This window comes from Canis aureus, chromosome 9 (assembly GCF_053574225.1).
Source record: "Canis aureus isolate CA01 chromosome 9, VMU_Caureus_v.1.0, whole genome shotgun sequence".
In the NCBI taxonomy this organism is placed as follows: Eukaryota; Metazoa; Chordata; class Mammalia; order Carnivora; family Canidae; genus Canis; species Canis aureus.
In genome coordinates, this window is record NC_135619.1 from 16,818,217 (window position 1) to 16,823,269 (window position 5,053).

General features: G+C 38.7%; 1 pseudogene; it reads right to left on the minus strand.

The window, feature by feature from the left end:
* Positions 1-1,829: 1,829 nt before the first annotated feature.
* Positions 1,830-2,957, minus strand: LOC144320051 (methylsterol monooxygenase 1-like; annotated as a pseudogene).
* Positions 2,958-5,053: the final 2,096 nt, after the last annotated feature.

A 5,053-nucleotide genomic window follows, 5' to 3' on the forward strand; every position in this document is an offset into this window, starting at 1 on the left:
ATTTGGAAGAATCTCTATTTAGAAGCTGAGATTATTATTTTTTTTTAATTTTTATTTATTTATGATAGTCACAGAGAGAAAGAGAGAGGCAGAGACACAGACAGAAGGAGAAGCAGGCTCCATGCACCGGGAGCCCGATGTGGGATTCGATCCCGGGTCTCCAGGATTGCGCCCTGGGCCAAAGGCAGGCGCCAAACCGCTGCGCCACCCAGGGATCCCTCTTTTGCCTATTTTAAACATGAGTTGATAAAGATAGAGATGTAGAGAGCAGTTTAATGTTGCTTCATGCCTGGAAAAAAGTAGCACATTATTATGTTAAATAACTTCTTTTTTTTTTTTAATTTATGATAGTCACACAGAGAGAGAGAGAGAGAGAGAAAAAGGGAGAGGCAGAGGGAGAAGCAGGCTCCATGCACCGGGAGCCCGACTTGGGATTCGATCCCGGGTCTCCAGGATCGCGCTCTGGGCCAAAGGCAGGCGCTAAACCACTGCGCCACCCAGGGATCCCTGTTAAATAATTTCTAAGTTGTATTTCAATATTGATGATTTGATGACCTCATTCCTCCACCATAGAGCTGCAGTAGAGGCAGAAGATATAAACCTGCAAGAAATATAGGGACATGCCTAACATGTGACACTCATAAGTAGTCAGAAAAATTAAAATAATAATATTCAAATAATTCAAGATTTCCTACCTCCCTAATCCCAGATGTGAAATGCTTTAGGAGAATGGAGTTATGTTTACATATATTTTCTTTCTTTTTTTTTCAGACAAAAAAAAATCACATCTATTTCAATAGTTCAAAGTGCAAATATAGCAAGTCAGTTCACAATGTTTCAAGATACAGTTTTAAGTATAATGAAAACTTGATATACAAAAATGAAAGGGTAAATAGCAGAAATAAAGCTCAATTTTTTTAAAAAAATTCAAGTAACCCGAAAACATTTAGACTAAAATATCCCATTTATGACAATTCAGAAACGCCTTAATTTATAGATACCAGTAGCACATTGCCATCCGAAAGGGCTTCTCAAAGAAGGAGAATCACCCCAAACCTGTCAGCTCAGGACCAGAGTGGAAGTTCTTGGGGCAGGCTATTCCGGATTTGGCCGCCTCACTCTCACTGTCGATCCATATGGTTCGACCCATGATACTTGGATGTTTAGGCAAATTCTAGAAAATGTTTTTTTATTTTTTATTTTTTTTTAATACCTTCCTGGATTTTTTTTTAATTTTTATTTATTTATGATAATCACAGAGAGAGAGAGAGAGAGAGAGAGGCAGAGACACAAGCAGAGGGAGAAGCAGGCTCCATGCACCGGGAGCCCGACGTGGGACTCGATCCCGGGTCTCCAGGATCGCGCCCTGGGCCAAAGGCAGGCGCCAAACCGCTGCGCCACCCAGGGATCCCTAGAAAATGTTTAAAGTTCAATATGAGGCCAACACCCTGCTAAGAGATACTGAAATGGCCACTATATATTTACAAGATTTTAAAGACCATCTTAGCTTCAGGCCTCTGGTGTTACAGGGGAAAGACAGACTGATACTTCTTCCATTACTTAGAACCTTTCTGTAAGGTTAGCAACACGGCCTTTACAACCTCCTCACGAAAATCATACTTCGTTATAGATTTACTTATTTCTACACATACAGAACTTTTATGTAAAGTAGAAAAAGTTCCCGCTAGGAAGATAATTAAAGGTTATTAATGTTCTTTGTATCACTTAGCAGCCAAGACACATGTTTATTTCTGCTCCGCAGAAGCAAGGTTAGCTATTCGCTTCAATTCAGGAAGGTGTGTGCTTTCAGGATGGTGGAGATGAGATATTTATTGCATCTTTTTCTCAATCTTCATCTTTTCATTTAGGCAGTGAATTGAGAGTCTGTTCCGAAAATTCTATCCCACCATGTAAATGTGGAAGCATAGTTTCCGATGAAGTTCATGTGGTGGAAATCATGATGCCGAGAACCAGCGTAGAAAGGGATCAGATTTAGGGGATCCCTGGGTGGCTCAGCGGTTTAGCGCCTGCCTTTGGCCCAGGGCGCGATCCTGGAGTCCCGGGATCGAGTCCCACGTCGGGCTCCCAGGATGGAGCCTGCTTCTCCCTCCTCCTGTGTCTCTGCCTCTCTCTCTCTCTCTCTCTCTCTCTCTCTGTCTATCATGAATAAATAAATAAATAAATCTTTAAAAAAAAAAAAGAAAGGGATCAGATTTAAAGGGTTCAGGGGACTGTCATAGCCACTATGGACATCAATGGTTTCTATCAAGCAAATGGTCACCCATGCCCAAAGGAGAATGACATGATCACATAAAAGCATGATTCCAATGAAAAATCCAGTTCCAAGAATCAGAGTTTCCAAAGGATGTGCATATTCAGCTTCCATTCCAAATGGAGCCTGAAACTCATGATGAACTTTATGAATATATTTATATATTCTTTTGTGATGCAAGAGCCTCTGCGGAAATAGTGCCAGGTATCCTCAATCACCGCACAGCCAAAGCATCTTGCCAAAAGCATATACCATCTTGGCATTCTTTCCCAATCATAAGGTATATTAAAACACTCTGTAAAATAATAAGTTCCACAGATCAAGGGAAGCTGGATACAAAGTGATTAAAGAGAAGTACTTTAAAACATTTCCATTGGTTTTCCCATGTTTCTGGTTTATCCTTTTGAATTTTGTACTTTTTCATAAAAGATATAAATTGAAACAAAAATCCAGGTAAACAGAACAAGAAATAAAGAACTTTGTGAACTATCAAGGATCCCCATGTTGCAATCTGGAACTTTGTATAATTATTCAACATATAGTTCCAAGCATTTTTAAATGGTTCTTGTAGAGGGTTCTCAGGTAAAAGTGAATCTACATACTCCACAGCCAAGGATGCTGAACTGAAAATGCTGATACTTGCCATTTTTCAAATCTCTGCAGAAAGCCTTAGAATTCTGGCCAAGCGGCGGGAACCATATACTTTCTTTCATCTTTTGTTATATTCCATTATTTCACCTGAGGATTCAGACCCTACAAGAAAATCAGAAATAAAGAGTGCAAATCTTTCAAAGAACTTTTGAAATTAAAAAAAAGAGTTTTTGAAATAAAATATCTGAAAAAAAAAAAGAAATAAAATATCTGGTGTAATGACTTTATTTGCATTTTAGGCACAGTGGAGCAGGCTAAGAGCCCTAATGTTTATTACCTGTCAGAAGAATTTTACCCAGACATCATTCTGATATATTTTTTAAAAGATTTTATTTATTTATTTGACAGACAGAGAGAGAGAGAGTGAGAGCACAAGCAGGAGGAGTGGCAGAGGGAGATGGAGAAGCAGATTCCCTGCCGAGCAGAGAGCCTGATGTGGGGCTCAGTCCCAGGACCCTGAGATCATGACCTGAGCCGAAGGCAGATGCTTAATTAACTGAGCCACCCAGGTGCCCCCTGATATTTTTTAAGTCAGAAAACTTCCAAATATCTAAAATATTTAATTTCTAAAAACTACATTTTACTCAGATTTTCAAGAATATACTATCATGCGACATAAGATAGAGCTGTGTTTTTTTAGACCATAGAAAAAAAGGATTTTAAAAGATTTAACAAAATTGTTGGACTCTGGCAGCCCAGGTGGCTCAGCGGTTTAGCGCCGCCTTCAGCCCAGGGCCTGATTCTGGAGACCCGGATCGAGTTCCACGTTGGGCTCCCTGCATGGAGCCTGCTTCTCCCTCTGCCTGTATCTCTGCCTCTCTCTCCTCTTTGTGTTTTTCATGAATAAATGAATAAAATCTTTTAAAAAAATTGTTGGACTCTATGCCACAAACATTATATTGTTTCTCTGTTAAGAATTTTTTTTTTTCTAGTTAGAATTTCTGCCTTCAGAATAAAAGCCACACTTCTAAGACATTCTACTACTTCTCTAGGGACTTTTCTCCTTTTTTCTTCATGTGCATGCAGCTATGTGTGTGTGAAGCATTTTCACTTCCACTTTTCCCTATATTTTGTAAGCTGGGATATTTTTTTAAAGTCTAATTGTTGCAAAAAATGTTGATGAACCAAGATGTCTCCTGAAAAAATGATTAATCCAAAAAACAAGATTTAGCAATTTCAAATCATTTTTGGATACTCCCTCTACTCACACTGACATCAATACTATATGTTTTCATTTTTTAAAGGTTGAATTCAGGAGCTTAGAAATTCCTTGTCTTCTCTCAGTCATATTACCTTAACTTTTAGAACTGGGTCCTTTCATTCTTCTGGTTGACTAATAGATAATTAACCTTAATGTTGACAATTACATTCACTATGCTGACATAAGTGGCTTCTATAATTTTTGAATACCAGGTGAGGTTTCGTGGATGAAATTTCAATTTGGCAGTTGGATTGAGCACTTTTTATTTTTTTAAAGATTTATCTATTTGAGAGAGAGAGAGAGAGAGAGAGCATGAGTAGGGGAAGGGGCAACAGAAGCTTTCAAAAAAAGTTCCATGGGACTATCAACAGGTTTCTAAAACGTGCTTGATTTCTTCTTAAATTTTTATTTATTTTAAGTAATCTCTATTCCCAATATGGGGCTCAAACTCACAACCCCAAGATCAAGAGTTGCATGCTCTTCCAGCTGAGCCTGCCATGTGCCCCTATAAAGATGCTTTATAAAGCATTTGTTACAAATGTGCTCTTCCGGTTCTTACCTGATGTGCTATTTAAGGAGAAAGGTCAGAATAAATTGAAATTGTTCCTTTACACACATGAAAGTTCCTTTACACACATGAAAGTTCCTTTACACACATGAAAGTAAATAGCAATTGCCAGATGCTGGGCAGGGTCAGGGGAGAAATAGAAGGTGACTGTAATAGATATGTGGTTTCTTCTTACAATGATGAAAATGTTCTGGAATTGGATAGTAGTGATGATTGCACATGGTGAATATACTAAAAAGCACTGAATAATAAACTAAAAGAGGGCAGGTATGTGGATTGTATCTCAATTAAAAAAAAACACGGGGGAGCCTGGGTGACTCAGTCAGTTAAACGTCTGCCTTTGGCTCAGGTCAGGATCCAG